Below are 23176 nucleotides of genomic sequence, written 5' to 3'. Positions count from 1 at the left end.
GTTTCACTTTATTTTGGCCATGTTTCTTTGCATTCCTCTGCTCTTCCAATTCTTGTGAACCAAACATCCAAGTTGACAGAAATCATGTGTTCACAAATGCTCTGTTTCCCATGTGCATTCCTATCCTATTCCGGTGTTTTTCCTATCCCCGCGTTTTTAGAATCATGCAAGCCAAATGAGCCCTTACAGAATTACTTCAGTTACAGGTAGGTGTCGAAGAAAACTTTGTGTGGTTTGTCCTGCTCCTGCCGCGACGTCGTCCACCTCACCTGAGCTGCTCCATCGATAGTAGCATCCACCAAACCAGACATCACAACTCCTAACCGTCTTTCGCCGCCTCAGATCTCCTTCCCTACCGCCGGCACCCACTTCAATGGCATCACCATCATCGACTCAGCAGATGAACCTGAGGAGTACACGGGTCCATAAGAGAGGTCGCACTCTTTTGTTTCTACTTATGTTATGCATTGCTTAATATTACCTGCTACTTTATCGTCTTGTTCACCTCTTAGACTCCAAGTCAGGTCCAAATTGATGTTCAAACTTGGGTTCTAAATTAGTTGTGGGGCACATATCGAGTCAACAATGAATAGTATTTTTGTCTAATATCTGGTTCACCTAGGGTATGCCTATGTTGTTCATCTTGGGTGGGAAACAAATAGTAAAGCAATCATCATCTGTTTTTATTAAGTTAAAGCAATCATCAGCCTGCTATCATTATTTTTGGATCCATCCACTGGTTGTTACCATTACTCCAGATTTCTGCATGCTCTCCTTACATAATCTCACTATATTTTTTTGTATGCATGTCAGATATTGTACATAGTCATGCTGAACATGTAGAGAAAAAGAGAAGAGTTTTGCGCAACAATACAATGTCATGCAGACATCGCTCCATGGTGGGTTCAATGGGAAACTCTCCCCCTCTCCAGATTGTAATCCAGCAGAAGATATCTGTTCTGAGGCGGATTCAGACGCAGCTGACCACTCCTATTTACCCCCCAAGGTGTTTTCTCTAACTTGGCATGATGATGTTAGTCATATCATGCATATGTTGCCTTGCAGTGCCTACTTTCGACATCACATATGTCATCTGCTTAGTTTAGACATGTTCTGTAATGCCACCTGTTTAGTTTCAATATCATATATGGGAATTATGCAGTCTCATGTCTTTTAGCCAGCCATAATATATGTGAAATGTGCAATGCCATACTGTTTAACCAGGCATCATATATTTGAATGATATCTTGCCCATCCTTTTCTTCATTACATTTCCATTTGTCGACAATGTTTGTACATTAAACTACTCTTGCTGTGAGTCAGCCATTTGAGTGGGTGATGGAAAAATCTGGAGTGAAAACAAGGCCTTCAGAGCAGACGGTGCTACCTGTCGAAGCAGATCTCTTGCTGGGTCCCGATAGCTCCTCAGAGATGAATTCAGAGACAGATGACCAGTCCTATTCCCCCACCGAGGTGTATGCTCTAACTTGGCACAGTCATACTGCTCATATCATGCATATGGTGTCTTGCATTGCATAGTTTAGACATCATATACATAATATTCAACACCATGTTCTTAGTTCAGACATCATATATGCGAATGAACTCTGCTTAGCATATAAATCACATATGTGAATTAAATCATGCGATCCTGATTACTTAGATAACATGTATGTGAATTATGTCATGCGATCCTGTTTAGTTAGTCATCATATCTTTGAATTATGTTATGCTATGCTATCCAGTTTAGATAGACATCATATATGTGAAATTATGTCATGCTATCCATTTTAGTTAAACAATATACATGTCAACTATTTCATGCCCTCTTTTTTCCACACTATCTATTGCATCTGTCTCCCGTACAATGTCTGTACATTCAACTATGTTTCCTGTTTATCAGCCATTTGAATTGGAGCGGGTGATGGCAGTATCTAGCAGAGTAAAAACACGGTCTTCAAATAAGACAGTGCTACCTCTTGGTGGAGATAGCACCCCGGTTGTACATGCACGAGAACCAGCCCTACCACACATAACCAAAACTCTCGCAGATTGTACCCCTACTGCGATGGATAGAGAATCAGCTTCACCCAATCTAACCCCAACCCCAGCAGATAGTAACCCAGTTCCTGTTGACACGGCACCATCTCCACCACAGAGCTCCCCAACAAGAGCAGTTAGTAAGGCAGCTCTAGTGCCCAAAGCGCTAGTACTACTACGACGAACCCCAAATCCACCAGTTAGTACACCTATTCCTGTGGAGGAAGCATAACAAGCCATTCATAGTTTAGCATCTATTGCATTTGATGTTGTTAAATCCTATGTGCATATCTTCCCATCATGGAAATATTATACTGAAGATGAAGAAAAATGCCAGTTGCAGGTGTTTGTCCAGGAGTTATGTGTAAGTAATGTTATTCATGGCAATTACTTTGCTTTGCCCCATACATTCTAGCTCCATGATGTTTATAATACAACAAATTTTCCCATTTTTCTCTATAGAGAAGGACCGATTTGGAAACTCAGGATAAGGTAACCTGTGCTAATACCTCTCTATCTTCAAGAATGCTTGGTGGCAGTATCAGAATTCCCTGAAGAAAACATACTTCACTGCAAAGAAACTCATCAAATTCCCTTACGTTCTCCTAAGACACATTTACTGGACGATGACTGGGAACGCCTTGTTCTGTACTGGTCCCGAACAAAGAATGTGGTAAGGTCTATGAGCTCATTTTATTTTAAGTACTATATGCTTGCGTCTTAATGTACCCTGTTCATGTAGAAAGAGTGCTTAAACCTGAAGAACAACTATTCTCATTTAAGATTCCATTGCTATCGTGCATACTGCTTTGCTCTTGTATCACTGTATTTACTCATACAAGCTTATTTTAAATTGAACGATCCAATGGAAACTCCAATGGCACAATAGGTATGTTTACGCATGTTTCTTTAACAGGTTTGCTCTTGTAAATAGCTCTGTTGATTTCAATTTCAATTGTGTATACAATTGACTTCTCATATCATGCACATTACTAGCATCACAACAGAGCCAATAGTGTTGTTGTACATGTAGACCCGTGGTACCCATCTGAAATCTTGTTGTGCCGTGTAGTTTCCCACGCTTTGTATTCTTTCAGTGCTGCTTTCTCTTGAATTGATATGATTTGAACCGTGTCTCTATTTTGATTTGGCAAGACAATGCAGTGACCATAGGACATAGATATATCTTTGTTTGATGCTTTTATAATGTACTACTTGGCAATACAAGACTTGGTAGTTTAATCTTGTCCACCTTACTAATGAACTGGTTCACCGAAATGAGTTTCATATACTAGTACATGCTAAACCTGTTATGTGTCTGTTTGTTTCTTCTTTTAGAATGCTGATAGAATATTGGGGAAGAGTGCCTTATTAAGTAATGGTAAAGGAAGTAATGCAGATAAGGTTCAGGATAGTGAGACATCCTTGTTGGTCTCCAACATAGCTGCTAAAACAACTAAGGAAAACTATCTTGAAGACGGTGAGATAGCCCCAAAGTCCTGCCTTGGTTTACTGTTCGAGTTACTGGCCACTACCGCTTGTACAAGCTATTCAAACTCATTGTCTGAATTGGTTCGGTTTCTTGAGTCTCAACTACAAGCTGAAAGACATTGATCAGCTGTGATGCGACAAGAAGCGGAAGGATTGCGGAAGTCCCTAGAGCATTCAGATGCATACTTTCTGGTGCAACAACAAGCAGTGGAGGATTTTAGCGCCAAACAGGACAAAGCTAATAAGCTTGCTAAGCTTATTTCCAGCATGGTGGATACCCAGGATAACGTTTCTTGAGCTCTTCTGAAGTTGTTGCAGTTATGGACTTGTTTTGCTGTCGCGTTTATTTGCACTGGTGGCCAATTTTGACGGCCTGTGTATGTAATATGCTGCTTTATTCCCTATATTTGCACTGGCGGCGAACTTTGATGCCAAGTGGATGTAATATGTGTAATAGATGTAATAGGCTAGAGTTAGTTGCTTGCTTATTTTTTTTCCTTATTGTCTTGTTTAGTTGTTTTCTTGTAGTCACTGCAGTTCTTTTTCTGCATTTTTCTAGTGGCCACAATAACCTATTTTTGGTAATCAGGCCACAATAACCATGGCAACACACAGACTGTTGTAACCATGGACCTCCTGCGGGCCATAGGATCCATGGGCCTTCTACGGGCCGTAGGATCCATGGGCCTTCTACGGGCCATAGGATCCATGGACTTTCTACAGGCCGTATGATCCATGGGCCTTCTACAGGCCGTAGGATCCATTGCTCTTCTACGGGCCGTAGGATCCATGAGCCTTCTATGGGGTCTATCATCATTTCGCCAAACATGGGCCATACTATTCATGGACCATAACAGTCCGTTAATAGGCCGTATTTGATAACGCTATGTAAACAGCCCAACGGGTTAACGAGCCACAAACGGGCCGAATGTAACCACTGGCTGAATTTGGCCCACAAACGGAACAGGCCAGTAACAAACCGTTACTGACCGAATTCTAGAAACGAGCCCAAGAATAAATGGGCCCTTAGAAGGCCGAAAGTTAACACGGGCTGGAAACGGCCGACGGAATAATGGGTCGTTAATGGGTATAAAGCAATACACTATTCATTATGGGCCAGTTTCATCTCGGGCCTTTAATGGGCCTAGAGTTACAAAGGGCCTCATATGGGCCGAAAGACATCATGGGCCGGAAGTTACAACGGGCTGGAATCATATTGGACGGCCCAGATGATGCTACTAGGCTTAATTCCGATAGGCCGTAACGGGTCGGGAGTTAGCGGGCCGTAAATGGGCTATATACGAGCGGGCCGTTAACGGGCTTTCCGTGGGCCAGCTCGTTACCTCTTGACCAAGTCAAACAGGCCGGGCTTTTCATCGGAATGGGCCTCTGTTGGACCGTGCCACATGTCGACATATCATAGGCACCTCCTGTCCAATGAGTGGATGACATCTGTCCCAACGGTGAGCCAACACGTGTTTCCTCCGGCCAATGAGAATTTTACAAGTGGAAAATCCCCATTGGTCCGGGCTGTTACCGGGTTATCGGATCCAAAACCGGACCCGATAGCTTAACGGCGCCCTGTTACGGTGGATGCCACGTGTCGGTTACCCTTGACGAAAACACTTCCATGACGCGCCATTTATCGTCATGGAAGTGGACACTTCCGTGATGATAATTTTGGTAATGTCATGGAACACTTTTACGACAACACAGGTATGACTATCTTGATTCTGTCATAAAATCGTCATGGATGTACATGCATGACAGAAAACGTCACCTACTGTGACAAACACGTATCATCACGAAAGTGTTTTTTTGTATGGTATCGTGAAACGCGATGAATTTCCTCCCTTATTTTTTTCTCCGAAAATAGGTATTTATGGAGTTGGAATTAGGGTCAGAGGGGCCACGAGGGCCCCACAACCCACCAGGGCGCGCCCTAGTGTATCGTGGCCAGCCAGGGCACCCCCTCCGGTGGTTCTTGGTTCCAATATTTTTTTATTCTGAAATAATTCTCCAAAAAGTTTCGTCCAATTTCGAGAACTTTTATTTCTGCACAAAAACAACACCATGGTAGTTCTGCTGAAAACAGCGTCAGTCCGGGTTAGTTTCATCCAAATCATGCAAATTAGAGTCCAAAACAAGAGCAAAAGCATTAGGAAAAGTAGATACGACGGAGACATATCAACTCCCCAAGCTTAACCCATTGCTTGTCCTCAAGCAATTCAGTTGACAAACTGAAAGTGATAAAGAAAGACTTTTACGAACTCTTTTGTTCTTGTTTACATATATATATGCTTAAGTAGCACTAAGGTTTTCAGCAAAGATCATGACTAACCATGTCAACAATAACTCTTAGATGTTATATTAACTCATATCAATGGCATAAGCAACTAGGTAATACAATATCTCAAATGCCAACACTTTGTCAACAATCATGATATAATGTGACAACAGTGGTATCTCGCTAGCCCTTTCTGAGACCGCAAAACATAAATGCAGGGCACCTCCAAAGTTCAAGCAACGACTAAACATTGTAATCCATGGTAGAAAAGATCCAGGCATGATGCATTCAACATTAACTATACACAATGCATGAGGATGGCAATAGTGCTCTCGGGTCTGGCGCTTGTTTGAGAAGGTGATGACTCAACATAAAATTAAATAGATAGTCCCTTCGTAGAGGGATGTAGGGATTTGCAGAGGTGCCAGAACTCAAAGCTTAAATCAGAGATAAATATAATTTTGGGAGGTGCACCCTTCCAGTCAACGTTACGACCAAGAGTTGTCCATATCTTCCATGCTAAACACATTAGCGTTGGTTCCCAAGCGGTAAAAGTAAAGCTTTACTCCCCCTCCACCAACAAACACACTCCACGGCTAGCCGAATCCATGGATACCGTCCATACGAACAACAATCTTGGGGGAGTTTTGTTTAATTATTTGCAATTTTTTGATTTTGGGTCTGGGCATCCCTATTAACCCCCTCTCGTGCAAGTACAAGTGAATAAGCACTCATCATGAGAATAACCTGCTTAGCATGGGAGATATTGACCGCCCGCTGTCGCTCCCTGAGCGGACCAGGCACACAAAACAAATGTTCATTTGAAATTTTAGAGGTGGCACATGCAAATTTACTTGGAACGGCAGGGTAATACCACATATAGGTAGATATGGTGGACTCATTTGGAATAACTTTGGTTTAAGGATTTTGACGCCCAAGCAATATTTCCGCTTAGTACAGGCGAAGGCTAGCAAATAGGTTGAGAAGCAGCCAGCTGGAGAGTGAAAACGGTCATGAACATGTGTTATGCATAACCAACATTGAATACTAGCATGAGTAGGATATGAACACCATGAACATGAATATCATAGAGGCTATGTTGGTTTTGATTCAACTACATGCGTGAACATGTGCCAAGTCAAGCCACTCAAAACATTTAGAGGAGGATACCATATCATCATACTACATCACAATCATTTTAATACATGTTAACATCCAAGATAAATCATTATCCACTCCTAGCTACTTAAGCATGGCATGAGAAACTATAATCTCTAATTGTCATTACAAACATGTTTGATCATAATGTGCTGAATCATGGATACTAGGTTAAACATATTTACAAAAACAAACACAAGTTGAGTTCATACCCGCTTCTCTTTGGCACAATCACTTCATCAAATATCGTCATTATTGCCTTTCACTTGCACGCCCGAATGATATGAAAATAATATAGTGCAAGAGTGTCGTGGACTAAGCTAGAATATGTAAGCATTTTATTCAAAAGAAGAAGACAAGACAATTTGGGCTCTTTGTTAAATCAACAATAAAGCATATGCGAGCCACTCAACATTTTCATCGTGGTCTTCTCCTTGGTACGACTCAATAAAAAGAAAAGAATTTCAGAGAAACACATAGATTTTTTTGGAGTTTTTAGTTTTTCTAGGAGAAAGCAAATTAAAGAAGGAAAAACAAAAATGAGAAAAACTATTTACACGGGAAAACTCCCAACAAGCAAAAAAAGAATCGAGAAATCTTTTTGGGTTTTCTTTCAATGCTGCATCTAATTAAGCTAGAAAGAAAAACTGAAAAGAAACAAGAAATATTATTGGATTTTCTCAAAGTTTTGTAAACACACGAGAAGAAAGCGAGAAAATAAATCTAACATGGATAATACAATAAAAAAGCGTGGACACCGACAACTGGAATGAAATGTGTAAACGAATATAATGTCCGTGGAATTACGTACTCCCCCAAGCTTAGGCTTTTGGCCTAGCTTGGTAATCACCATCCGTAGTAGCCGTCTGGGTCCATGTAGTAGTTCTGTGGTGGCAGCACCTGAGCATCCCACTCTGAGGCTCCTGCTCTGCCGCCGCCTGGTCATTTCAGTAGGCAACAATGTCCTCTGGCATGACCCTGTATCCGCCCCTGGCAATAGAATCAAACAAAGCAGGTACAGACAACAGAATAACATCACGGGTTTCACACTGAAAACCAGGTTGTAACGAATGTTATGAAATGAATCAGCGGCATCAATAAACTGGTGGTACTCCATTGCCTGGTGATCTAGATAAACTCGGGACAAAGGATAATCATGTTGACGTATCTGAACATTAAAATGACTCGCTAAGAGAGTGGCATAAATACCACCATGAATTTTTCCCTTAGTTCTGTTAAGGTGCATACGACGTGCAATAATAGCCCCTAGGCTAAAGTGTGATCATTGTGTAGTGCACGACGTAAAATGGCGAGGTCGAGGGCACTAAGTGCACTGACCTTCTCCCTAGCAGTTAATCACTTCGCGATGAATAAAGCAAAGTACACAGAAGGAAACTACAAACTAGTGGTGGCGGCGTTCGACATGCCTCTCTCATCCCCCACTGTCAAAGTGAGGAGAAAGTCCTCAAACTCTGCAAGTCTAGGTTCCCTTAATTCCCCATCAGAAGGGATCAAACATATGTTACAAAAGTCAGTGAGCAGTATCTGATGGGTTTCAGCATATAAATTAAACTGTACCACGGGAGGATTGTTCCTACTCAGAAAATGAAAATTTTGCACAAAGGAATTTGTAAGGAGGTGGTGTTGGTCACACTGAGCTGTGAGGAAGTCGGCCAGCCCAGCATTTGCAACGAATTGGGCGAACTCTTGGTGGAACCCGACCTCCTCCATGAAGGCATTATGCGGCCATTCGCACGGCCGCACCTCCGCCATTCTCGGAGCGTTGAGGTCATTGTCCGGTGATTCGCCAATGACTCCCTTTGCACTCTTGTTGGAGGAAAACTTCCTAAAGATACTCATCTTTTCCTACGAATAAAATTCTAAAATTTTTGGTCCATAATTTTTTTTTCAACAAAACTTCACAAGATTGATAGCAACTACTCATAAGGATGCATAGAGGCCATATTAAGCATTCAAACTACTTAGTACTCTATGAATTCAACATGCAAGCCCATCTATAGCAGCACCAAGAGTAGCTAATTATTCAAAGTATAAACCACTAAAGCAAAAACTAATTGGAGTAATGGAGGAGTCACATACCAAGTAGCAATCCCCCAAAACAGTTTTGGAAATGGAGCTTCGAGCAAAGAGATCGAAATCTGCGGGTTTGAGAGCAAGAACACGAGAGAGAGAGAGAGCTATGGTGATTTTTTCCTGAAGGTAGGAGATGACATGGGCTAAAGAGATAAGTGAGGGGACCCATGCGGGGACCACAACCCACCATGGTGCGCCTGGGGTTGCTGGCGCGCCCTGGTATCTTGTGGACACCAGGGGCACCCCCCTTTGATGTTATTTGTACCAAAAATTCAGGAATATTCAGAAACAAATCATGTTAAAATTTCAGGACATTATCAGAACTTTTATTTGTGGCTCATTTTTTCATTGCATGGAAAATCCAGAAAATAGGATCAACATGGCATTTTATTGTATCTAACTAAGAAAAACAGAAAACTGAAAGTAGGGATAGAAAGTTGTGCTCACTAAATTCATCGACTTCATACCTCTAAAAAATGATTCATTAACAAGGTTGATCAAGTCATATTAACAACCACTTTCGATTAGCATGAACCGAAGAACTTTCACAAAACACTAGTTTACCTCAATGGGGATATGCATATCCCCAACAATAAGTATGTCATATTTCTTTTTGGCAGCAAGTAGAGGTAGTTGAAAACTTCCAATAGTGAGTGTCAGAGATTTTTCAATAACATTAATACCATTGACTTGAAATTGTTTCTTCGGGAAGTGCACCATATGTTCATTACCATTGATATGAAAAGAGAACTTGCTTTTATTGTAATCAATAACAGCCCCTGCAATATTCAAAAAGGGTCTACCAAGGGTAATCAACATGTTGTCGTCCTCGGGCATCTCAAGAATAACACAGTTTGTTAAGATAGTAACATTTGCAACAACAACGGGCACATCCTCACAAATACCGATAGGTACGGCAGTTGATTTGTCAGCCATTTGCAATGATATCTCAGTAGGTGTGAGTTTATTCAAATCAAGTGTTTTATATAAAGAGAAAGGCATAACACTAACACCAGCTCCTAAGTCACATAAAGCAGTTTTGACATAATTTCTCTTGATGGAGCAAGGTATAGTTGGTATTCCTGGATCTTCAAGTTTTTTAGGTACTCCATCCTTAAAAGAATAATTAGCAAGCATGGTAGAGATTTTAGCTTCACGCTCCATTTGGATGTAGATATTCAGGGGCATGGCATTGCATTGGCTCTAATGCCAAATATCCAGTATATTGATTTTGAGCTTCAATAAAATTCTAGTGTTTGGATGTTGGTGTATTCGGCACTTAGAATTTTAGGGAACCACCAATACCATTTTTATGTTTGGATGGTGAGAACGTTGAATTGGAAACAGCCGTGCCCGTCCTTTCCATCGGCTGCTGGATCTGGCCACCATGGCCATTCCTGGACTGAGTGCACACAATCTGGAGGGATGAAGACAAGATAGAGGCGTCCTCCACTGCGTGCTCTGGAGGGAAGAAGACTAGACCGAGGCCTCCTCCACTGCACACATCCCACTCTGTCCAGTTACGTCCTCTTGTTTGTCTCTGCCGGCTGGGGCCGCTGCAGCCTTCTCCCATCGTGTTCCCCACAAGACCGCCTCAGATGACAGGACGCAGTTGAACTCGCCGTCACCGCGGCCTCGTTCCCCTCCATCGAACTCACCATCGTGGTGCTCCCTGGGATAGCCGTCATGGTGTCATCGTGGATGACCGTGCTCAGCCATGTAGTCATGCTTCTCCCCAGATCTGTCAACCGGCGGTGAGCACGAAGGCCAGCACACGCAGGTACGCCTCCTCCATACGCTCCATCTCTCTCTTCCCCAGTCTGGCTCACTCAAAGAAGCCGTCGGTCAAGGATGTGGCGGCAGGGGTTGGCCACCGGCCGGGGAAGCAATGGAGAGTTCGGGGACGGAGATGAGGACGAATGAGTCGCTCCCTTTTCTTTCTTGCATGCATTACAGCGAAGAGGTAGCGACTCGATACATGGGCATTCGGGCCAGGAAATGCCAATGCCAAATTCTGGGCCGAATATCTACATCCAAACGCTGCGTCAGGTATTTTCCTTTTATTAGTGAAGATGACTTTCATATATTTTACATAAGGGGCCATCTTTAAAATATCAGTCAAGCGAGTACGCAAAAAGACTGGCCTAAGCATTTCACCAAAGCATTTAAATTCTTCATCATCTTTTTTCTTGGATGGTTTAGTGGAAAGGGCATGGGTTTCTAAATCCATGGCTCTCTCTCTTTACCATGTTTTCTAGCACCAAAGTCTCTCTTATCATATCATTTATTTTTAGTTTGTGGGTTATCAAGATCAACAACAGGTTCTATTTAACACCATTATCTGGTTTTTTTATCATTGTCTGGTTGAGTTTCTTCATGAGCGTCATCACTATCATTTTCATTATCACAATGTGAATGTTCATTACCAGATTGAGTTTCGGCATCAGAAATAGAGACATCATTGTTATCCTCAGAAGGTTTCTGTTTCTCCGGTTCACTAGAGGTATTCAAAGTCCCATCATTTTTCTTTGAGAGTCTTGTTCAATTCTTTTAGGGTGTCCCTCATGATAAAGTGGTTCCTGAGTCATTTTGCCTCCTCTAGTCGCTACTCTAACAAAAAAATCCTTCATATTATTGTTCATTTCACTAAGCAATTCTCTTTGAGAATTAGCAACTTGTTCTAACTGAGTTTGAACCATATAAGCATGCTTTCCTACACCTCTAACATCATTAGTAATCCTAAATAACAAGTCACTCAAGCAATCAATCATATCAGAATTATATTTCAATTTTTTCATAACATTTGCATTAAAGTGATCTTGTTTCCAAATGTAGTTGTCAAACTCATATAAGCATTGACTAGGATGTTTATTATAAGGGATGCCACCTTCGCCAAACTTTAATAAATAATTCACCTGTACCACCTGTGGTGGTGGTGTGTCAAGACCATGTATTTCTTCAATAGGTGGTAAATTCTTAACATCTTCAGCTTTAATACCTTTTTCCTTCATACATTTCTTCAAGACTGAGAAATAAGATACCCCTCTTCTTCGGAGTGGGTTTAGGTGGTGGTTCAGGAAGAGTCCAATCATCATAATTTTTCAGTATGTTGTTCAATAATTCCTCAGCTTGTCCAACAGTTTGTTCCCTGAAAACACAACCAGCACAACTATCTAGGAAGTCCATAGAAGCATCAGTTAGTCCATTATAGAAGATATCAAGTATTCCATTTTTCTTAAGTGGATGATCAGGCAAAGCATTAAGCAATTGGAGAAGGCTCCCCCAAGCTTGTGGGAGGCTCTCTTCTTCAATTTGCGCAAAGTTAAATATTTCCTGTAAGGCAGCTTGTTTCTTATGAGCAGGAAAATATTTTCTAGAGAAGTAGTAAATCATATCCTCGGGACTACGCACACAACCAGGAGCAAGAGTATTGTACCATATCTTAACATCACCTTTTAATGAGAACGGAAATAACTTAAGAATATAATAGTAGCGAATTTTCTCATCATGAGTAAAAAGGGTGGCTATATCATTTAATTTAGCAAGATGTGCCACTACAGCTTCAGTTTCATAGCCATGAAAAGGATCAGATTCAACCAAAGTAATTAACAATGGGTCGAAAGAGAATTCATAATCCTTATCGGTAACAAAGATAGGTGAAGTAGCAAACTTAGGATCAAATTTCATTCTAGCATTCAAAGATTTTTCTTTCAGTTTGCATAGTAATTTCTTAAGTTCATCCCTATCATTGGAAGCAAGATAGTCTCCAGCTATCTCCTGATCCATAACATAACCCTCGGGTATCTTAGGCATTTCAACTCTAGGAGAGCTAGGTCTAATAGGTGTCACTGGTACGCGTCGGTGCTATAGAAACGGTTTTTAACCCCTTTCCGCGATGACATTTGGAACGGCCGCCAAGTGAGTGTGGGCGATAGGGGGGTCCTTCCCACATGACCAAGAAACCGTCGGGGATAGGCCCTCCTGGGACATAGGCTGGGGCAAAATGAGCTCGTGTGCGATCGGGCGAGGAATCGAAACCCAATCATTTCCGTTCGTATGTACATCCCACACGGTGAATCCCAGAAAAACATTTCCGTTCGTATGTATATCACACACAGTCAATCCAAGGAATATGTTTATGTTCTTATGTACATACCACACAGTCAATCCAGGGAAAACATTTCCGTTCGTATGTATGTCACACACAGTCAATCCAAGGAATACGTTTCCGTTCTTATGTACATCCCACACAGTCAATCTAGGGAAAATGTTTCCGTTCGTATGTACATCCCACATAGTTTTATGTGTAGGCTCGTGTGTGAAAGGTGTAACTATCACACACACTCTGCCTTGGTTAACTATTTGCTTTTATCAACTACATCACACACGATCTGATGAAGAAAACTGTGTGGCATTGGGCTATCCATCACAAGCGCTTTTACTGCTAGAAACGTTTGCAAAGTTCCATGACACATTTAGCAGGTTTATTAGTTTACAATTAATAATTCCAGTATTACACAAATTCACATTTCATATCGAACAGCTATTTGCCAATTTCATATCAGGCACATAAATATATTATAACATCACAGTACGATAGCTACATGAAAACAACACAGTACAACATATAGCTAGTTCAACTTCATAAGAACAATATTAGAACAATATATTCATTCCCAAATCGAGATCATCCAGGCTTGTCTTATCCACCTCTGCTTTCAGTTCAGTAAGAACCTGTTTTGCACAGGCCAACTGTGAAAGTGCTGATAACCCACAAGTATAGGGGATCAATTGTAGCCTCTTTCGATAAGTAAGAGTGTCGAACCCAACGAGGAGCTAAAGGTAGAACAAATATTCCCTCAAGTTCTATCGACCACCGATACAACTCTACGCACGCTTGACGTTCGCTTTACCTAGAACAAGTATGAAACTAGAAGTACTTCGTAGGTGTTGTTGGATAGGTTTGCAAGAATATAAAGAGCACGTAAATAAAAAGTAGGGGTTGTAAAGACACAAAAAAGTAAATATAGCGAGTGTGGAAAAGTGGTGGTAGGAGTTGCGAAATTGTCCCTAAGCAATCGACTACTTTACTAGACCGATAGCAAGTTTTATGTGGGAGAGGCCACTGCTAGCATGTCATCCCTGACTTGGAATTCTATGCACTTATGATTGGAACTATTAGCAAGCATCCGCAACTACTAATGTTCATTAAGGTAAAACCCAACCATAGCATTAAGATATATTGGTCCCCCTTCAATCCCGTATGCATCAATTTCTATGCTAGGTTGAAGCTTCTGTCACTCTTGCCCTCCAATACATAGTCCTATCAACATACAACTAACCCTATGGTGTGATCCACGCGCGCGCTCATATGATGGGCACCAAAGGACAGCAACATAACCACAAGCAAATTAAATCAATCATAGCAATTGATCAACCACCGATAGGACAACAAAAATCTACTCAAACATCATAGGATGGCAACACATCATTGGATAATAATATGAAGCATAAAGCACCATGTTCAAGTAGAGGGTACAGTGGGTTGCGGGAGAGTGGACCGCTGTAGATAGAGGGGGGAAGGTGATGGAGATGTTGGTGAAGATGGCGGAGGTGTTGGTGAAGATCGCGGTGATGATGATGGCCCCCGGCGGCGTTCCGGCGCCACCGGAAGCGAGGGGGAGAGAGCCCCCCTCCTTCTTCTTCTTCCTTGACCTTCTCCCTAGATGGGAGAAGGGTTTCCCCTCTGGTCCATGGTCTCCATGGCGTGGGAGGGGCGAGAGCCCCTCCGAGATTGGATCTGTCTCTCTATCTCTCTCTGTTTCTGCGTTCTCTTCTGCTGCCCTTTCACCATTTCGTATATATATGGAGATCCGTAACTCCGATTGGACTGTCGCCGTGATTTTTTTACCAAAAATTAGCTTTCTTGCGGCCGAAGAAGGGCATCAACCGCCTTACGGGTGGCCCACGAGGGTCAGGGGCGCGCCCCCTGCCTCGTGGCCACCTCGGGCACCGTCTCGCGTGGATTTTTCTTCCGGAATTTTCCAATTATTCCAAAAAATAATCTCCGTCCGTTTTTATCCCGTTTGGATTCCGTTTGATATGGATATTCTGCGAAACATAAAACATGCAACAAACAGGAACTGGCACTGGGCACTGGATCAATATGTTAGTCCCAAAAATAGTATAAAAAGTTGCCAAAAAGTATATGAAAGTTGAATAATATTGGCATGGAACAATCAAAAATTATAGATACGACGGAGACGTACCAGCATCCCCAAGCTTAATTCCTGCTCGTCCTCGAGTAGGTAAATGATAAAAAAGACAATTTTTATGTGGAATGCTACCTAGCATAATCTTGATCATATGTCTAATCATGGCATGAATATTAAGACACGAGTGATTCAAAGCAATAGTCTATCCTTTGACATAAAAACAATAATACTTCAAGCATACCAACAAAGCAATTATGTCTTATTGAAATAACATAGCCAAAGAAAGCTCATCCCTACAAAATCATATAGTCTGGCTATGCTCCATCTTCTTCACACAAAATATTCACATCATGCACAACCCCGATGACAAGCCAAGCAATTATTTCATACTTTTGACGTTCTCAAACCTTTTCAACTTTCACGCAATACATGAGCGTGAGCCATGGACATAGCACTATAGGTGGAATAGAATATGATGAGGGGGGTTATGTGGAGAAGACAAAAAGGAGAAAGTCTCACATCGACGCGGCTAATCAACGGGCTATGGAGATGCCCATCAATTGATGTCAATGTGAGGAGTAGGGATTGCCATGCAACGGATGCACAAAGAGCTATAAGTATATGAAAGCTCAAACTGAAACTAAGTGGGTGTGCATCCAACTTGCTAGCTCATGAAGACCTAGGGCATTTGAGGAAGCCCATCGTTGGAATATACAAGCCATGTTCTATAATGAAAATTCCCACTAGTATATGAAAGTGATAACTCAAGAGACTCTCTATATGAAGAACATGGTGCTACTTTGAAGCACAAGTGTGGTAAAAGGATAGTAGCATTGCCCCTTCTCTCTTTTTCTTTCTTTTTTTTTCTTTTTTTCCTCTTTTTTGGGCCTTCTCCTTTTTTGGCCTTTCTCTCTTTTTTTATTTTTTTTCGTCCGGAGTCTCATCCCGACTTGTGGGGGAATCATAGTCTCCGTCATCCTTTCCTCACTGGGGCAATGCTCTAATAATGATGATCATCACACTTTTATTTACTTACAACTCAATATTACAACTCGATATCTAGAACAAATATATGACTCTATATGAATGCCTCCGGCGGTGTACCGGGATGTGCAATGATCTAGCGTAGCAATGACATCAAAAAACGGACAAGCCATGAAAATATCATGCTAGCTATCTTACGATCATGCAAAGCAATATGACAATGATGCTCAAATCATGTATATGATGATGATGGAAGTTGCATGGCAATATATCTCGGAATGGCTATGGAAATGCCATGATAGGTAGGTATGGTGGCTGTTTTGAGGAAGATATAATGAGGTTTATGTGTGACAGAGCGTGTTGTATCACGGGGTTTGGATGCACCGGCGAAGTTTGCACCAACTCTCGAGGTGAGAAAGGGCAATGCACGGTACCGAAGAGGCTAGCAATGATGGAAGGGTGAGAGTGCGTATAATCCATGGACTCAACATTAGTCATAAAGAACTCACATACTTATTGCAAAAGTCTATTAGCTATCGAAACAAAGTACTATGCGCCTGCTCCTAGGGGGATAGATTGGTAGGAAAAGACCATCGCTCGTCCCCGACCGCCACTCATAAGGAAGACAATCAATAAACACCTCATGCTCCAACTTCATTACATAACGGTTCACCATACGTGCATGCTACGGGACTTGCAAACCTCAACACAAGTATTTATCAATTTCACAATTACTCAACTAGCACGACTCTAATATCACCACCTTTATATCGCAAAACTATTGCAAGGAATGAAACAAATCATATTCAGTGATCTACAAGTTTTATGTAGGGTTTTATGACTAACCATATGAATGACCAGTTCCTGTCATCTCTCTAAATAGATATAAGTGAAGCACGAGAGTTTAATTATTTCTACAAAAGATATGCCCACGCTCTAACAAATATAAGTGAAGCAAAAGAGCATTCTACAAATGGCGGTTGTCTATGTAAAGAGAAACAGGCAATCCAAGCTTCAAACGATATAAGTGAAGCACATGAAGCATTCTATAAAGCCATACTCAAAAGATATAAGTGAAGTGCAAAGAGCATTCTATAAATCAACCAAGGACCATCTCATACCAGAATGGTGCACAGAACAAAAATGAAAACTAAATGCAAAATACGCTCCAAGATTGCACATATCGCATGAACGAAACGAATCCGAAAACATACCGATACTTGTTGAAGAAAGATGGGATGCCTTCCGGGGCATCCCCAAGCTTAGACGCTTGAGTCTCCTTGAATATTTACTTGGGGTGCCTCGGGCATCCCCAAGCTTGAGCTCTTGCCTCTCCTTCTTCTCCTCACATCGAGACCTTCTCGATCATCGAACACTTCATCCACACAAAACTTCAACAGAAATTCGGTAAGATCCGTTAGTATAATAAAGCAAATCACTACTCTAAGTACTGTAGCAAACCAATTCATATTTTGTTTTTGCATTGTGTCTACTGTAATATAGCTTTTCCATGGCTTAATCCACTGATATAAATCGATAGTTTCATCAAAACAAGCAAACTATGCATCAAAAACAGAATATGTCTAAAACAGAACAGTCTGTAATAATATGAACATACACCATACTTCTGATACTTGAAAAAATCTACCAAAATTAGGAAAAATAAACAAATTGTATATCAATACATTGCAAAAAGAATCAGAACCATTTGACGTTCCAGTAAAAAATTAAAAATCGCGCACTACAGCCAAAGTTTCTGTCCTGCACCGCACAAACCAACAAGCATTGTAAACATCCTAAAGGAAAACCTTAGCACATTATTTTTATTTTTAAGCTTTATAAAAGAACACAACAGAAATAAATGACTCTCTAAAACTTCCAGGTTGTCTCCCTGGCAGCGCTTTCTTTAAAGCCATTAAGCTAGGCATGTAGTGCTCAAGTAGTGAATCCACCCGGATCCCAAGGTATATCAAAGCCAATTTTAATTAACAATGATTTGTGATTTAGTAGTGAGCACAAGGCAACATATATCATGCAACAACGAAGTCTAACTCTCTTCCTATGCATCGGCATGTCATAAAAGAACAATTCATGCACACATAGTAAAGGCCAATGCATAGTATAAATAGTCTCTCATAATAATTGCAAGTAGGAGCAGCAAGCACATGCATATTATATTCATCAAAATCATCATGTGCAACGGTAAAAGGCAACCCATCAATATAATCCTTAATAAGTGCAAACTTCTCCGATATAGTGTAGTTGGGAGAATTCAAAAAGGTAATAGGACTATCATGCGTGGGTGCAATAGCAACAATTTCATGTTTAACATAAGGAACTATAGCAAGTTCATCTCCATAAGCATAATTCATATTGGCATCTTGGCCACAAGCATAGCAAGCATCATCAAAAAGGGATATTTCAAGAGAATCAATGGGACCATAACAGTTATCATAGCAATCGTCCTTCGGTAAGCACGAAGGGAAATTAAACAATGTATGAGTTGGAGGGTTACTCCCATTAGAAGGTGGGCACGGGTAGCTAATCCGCTCTTCCTCCTTTTGTTCTTCGCTCTCCTCATCATCTTTTTCATCCAATGAGCTCACAGTTTCATCAATTTCTTCTTCCATAGACTCCTGCAAAATATTAGTCTCTTCTTGGACAGCGGAGTAGTCCTCAATATATGGTTCAACATAGGCATTAGAAGCTTAATTATCATAGCAATATTTAAGTATGGCAAAAAATTTAGATTTGTAAAGAGTAGCACCATACTTTTCAATCAAAGAAGCAATTTCATAAGCACCCTTAAAAGCAACAAATTCTTCAATTTTTTGAACATCATAGTAACTATAAACACCTTTAGCATACGAAGATAAGATTCCATTATCAATAAACTCACATTGATAGGGAAGGTGTTTTTAGGGTTTTCAGAACAAGAAGTAAAATCATATATTTCACATAAATTCCAAGCATAGCATTGCAAACGATGAATTTGACCCAGTAAAAGTTTCCCTTTTTCAGATATACGGTGTCGCACATAACAGGCATGCTCATCTAAGGATTTACCCTCAACTAAGCTAGTTGGGGTTTCAGCACGAGCACATAGGGATCGAAGATGATCCAAGTAAAAAGCTTCAGTAGTGTGATAGATTTTGAGTGGTTCTTCAACCATTGGTTCAGTAGGTACAACTATTTTTTTGGTATTTTGCGTTTCCTACCCATAACTAAAGATAGAAAACAACTAAGAACAACAAATAAAAATTACTTAGTGATAAAGCAAACAAGCACACACGAGAATATTCACCCCACGCTATTGCTCCCCGGCAACGGCGCCAGAAAAAGGTCTTGATAACCCACAAGTATAGGGGATCAATTGTAGCCTCTTTCGATAAGTAAGAGTGTCGAACCCAACGAGGAGCTAAAGGTAGAACAAATATTCCCTCAAATTCTATCGACCACCGATACAACTCTACGCACACTTGACGTTCGCTTTACCTAGAACAAGTATGAAACTAGAAGTACTTTGTAGGTGTTGTTGGATAGGTTTGCAAGAATATAAAGAGCGCGTAAATAAAAAGTAGGGGCTGTAAAGACACGAAAAAGTAAATATAGCGAGTGTGGAAAAGTGGTGGTAGGAGTTGCGAAATTGTCCCTAAGCAATCGACTACTTTACTAGACCGATAGCAAGTTTTATGTGGGAGAGGCCACTGCTAGCATGTCATCCCTGACTTGGAATTCTATGCACTTATGATTGGAACTATTAGCAAGCATCCGCAACTACTAACGTTCATTAAGGTAAAACCCAACCATAGCATTAAGATATATTGGTCCCCCTTCAATCCCGTATGCATCAATTTCTATGCTAGGTTGAAGCTTCTGTCACTCTTGCCCTCCAATACATAGTCCTATCAACATACAACTAACCCTATGGTGTGATCCACGCGCGCGCTCATATGATGGGCACCAAAGGACAGCAACATAACCACAAGCAAATTAAATCAATCATAGCAATTGATCAACCACCGATAGGACAACAAAAATCTACTCAAACATCATAGGATGGCAACACATCATTGGATAATAATATGAAGCATAAAGCACCATGTTCAAGTAGAGGGTACAGTGGGTTGCGGGAGAGTGGACCGCTGTAGATAGAGGGGGGAAGGTGATGGAGATGTTGGTGAAGATGGCGGAGGTGTTGGTGAAGATCGCGGTGATGATGATGGCCCCCGGCGGTGTTCCGGCGCCACCGGAAGCGAGGGGGAGAGAGCCCCCCTCCTTCTTCTTCTTCTTGCTTGACCTTCTCCCTAGATGGGAGAAGGGTTTCCCCTCTAGTCCATGGTCTCCATGGGCGTGGGAGGGGCGAGAGCCCCTCCGAGATTGGATCTGCCTCTCTGTCTCTCTCTATTTCTGCGTTCTCTTCTGCTGCCCTTTCACCGTTTCGTATATATATGGAGATCCGTAACTCCGATTGGACTGAAACCTTCGCCGTGATCTTTTTTTTTACCAAAAATTAGCTTTCTTGCGGCCGAAGAAGGGCATCAACCGCCTTACGGGTGGCCCATGAGGGTCAGGGACGCGCCCGGGGGGGGGGGGCAGGCGCGCTCCCTGCCTTGTGGCCACCTCGGGCACCGTCTCGCGTGGATTTTTCTTCCAGAATTTTCCAAATATTCCAAAAATAATCTCCGTCCGTTTTTATCCTGTTTGGATTCCGTTTGATATGGATATTCTGCGAAACATAAAACATGCAACAAACAGGAACTGGTACTGGGCACTGGATCAATATGTTAGTCCCAAAAATAGTATAAAAAGTTGCCAAAAAGTATATGAAAGTTGAATAATATTGGCATGGAACAATCAAAAACTATAGATACGACGGAGACGTATCAAGTGCCTCCTCCTTCGCCAACATCATCTTAGCAAAGTCTGATTTAAAACATCTGTGCTCATTCTCCACCTTCCTCTTTTTATCCCGCATCTTCAAATATTCTTTAGCGTTGACAACACTTTCTCTAAGCCTACCTCTATTCTCTTCCTCATACATGCTCCAGAGCTTTGCTAGGCACATCTTCAAAGACTGTGGCCACTCTTGATCAACCCACTCCAAGTAAGAACACTTCCGTTCATCCTATAATATTTAAAACTAGACCACTAACAATTGTAGGGGAAATGGGTTTACAACAACATAGAAAATCACCAATGCTTATTTTGAAAAACTGAAGAAACAATTATGACATATCTTCTCAAAAAGATCAATGTGCAAATGAATTAATTGCTACCAGGACAACAACCAAATTCTGAAACATTAGAAGCTATAATTAACTACAACAACGCTACAAGTTCTTACTCATGTACAATAAATAACAAATTGAACATTTTATGAGGAAGGTAAATATAACTGCAACAACATAGCAACAGTGTTTGGATGAAAGCAAATTGATACTAACATGTGTGTACATGCACAAATTTAGTAACATAGAACAAATAGCACTAAGGCCGTCCACTATGTATGCCAAAACAGGTGTAAAGACAACTGTTGCTACATCTCGCACCGGTGCCCTGCACTGGCAAGCCGATGCAGCGGAAAAAAAATCAGGGACCCGGACTCCGGAGCACCTACTTGCTTCGATGCCTGATAACCCACAAGTATAGGGGATCGCAACAGTTTTTGAGGGTAGAGTATTGAACCCAAATTTATTGATTCGACACAAGGGGAGCCAAAGAATATTCTCAAGTATTAACAGTTGAGTTGTCAATTCAACCACACCTGGATAACTTAATATCTGCAGGAAAGTATTTAGTAGCAAAGTAGTATGATACTAGTGATAACGGTAGCAAAAGTAATATTTTTGGGTTTTGTAGTAATTGTAACAGTAGCAACGGAAAAGTAAATAAGCGAAGAACAATATGTGAAAAGCTCGTAGGCATTGGATCGGTGATGGAGAATTATGCCGGATACGATTATTCATGCAACAGTTATAACATAGGGTGACACAGAACTAGCTCCAATTCATCAATGTAATATAGGCATGTATTCCGAATATAGTCATACATGCTTATGGAAAAGAACTTGCATGACATCTTTTGTCCTACCCTCTTGTGGCAGCGGGGTCCTAGTGGAATCTAAGGGATATTAAGGCCTCCTTTTAATAGAGTACCGGACCAAAGCATTAACACATAGTGAATACATGAACTCCTCAAACTATGGTCATCACCGGGAGTGGTCCCGATTATTGTCACTTCGGGGTTGCCCGATCATAACACATAGTAGGTGACTAATGACTTGCAAGATAGGATCAAGAACTCACATATATTCATGAAAACATAATAGGCTCAGATCTGAAATCATGGCACTCGGGCCCTAGTGACAAGCATTAAGCATAGCAAAGTCATAGCAACATCAATCTCAGAACATAGTGGATACTAGGGATCAAACCCTAACAAAACTAACTCGATTACATGATAAATCTCATCCAACCCATCACCGTCCAGCAAGCCTACGATGGAATTACTCACGCACGTCGGTGAGCATCATGAAATTGGTGATGGAGGATGGTTGATGATGACGATGGCGACGGATTCCCCTCTGCGGACCCCCGGACGGACTCCAGATCAGCCCTCCCCAGAGAGTTTAGGGCTTGGCGGCGGCTCCGTATCGTAAAACGCGATGAATCCTTCTCTCTGATTTTTTTCTCCCCGAATGTGAATATATATAGTTGGAGTTGAGGTCGGTGGAGCACCAGGGGGCCCACGAGGCAGGGGGCGCGCCCAGGGGGCATGCGTGCCTCCCACCCTCGTGGACAGGGTGTGGGCCCCCTGGCCTTGATTCTTTCGCCAGTATTTTTATTATTTCCAAAAATAATCTCCGTGAAGTTTCAGGTCATTCTGAGAACTTCTGTTTCTGCAC

The sequence above is a fragment of the Aegilops tauschii genome, chromosome 6 (genome assembly GCF_002575655.3).
Source record: "Aegilops tauschii subsp. strangulata cultivar AL8/78 chromosome 6, Aet v6.0, whole genome shotgun sequence".
Lineage (NCBI taxonomy): Eukaryota > Viridiplantae > Streptophyta > Magnoliopsida > Poales > Poaceae > Aegilops > Aegilops tauschii.
Note: the sequence above shows the minus strand (reverse complement) of the source record.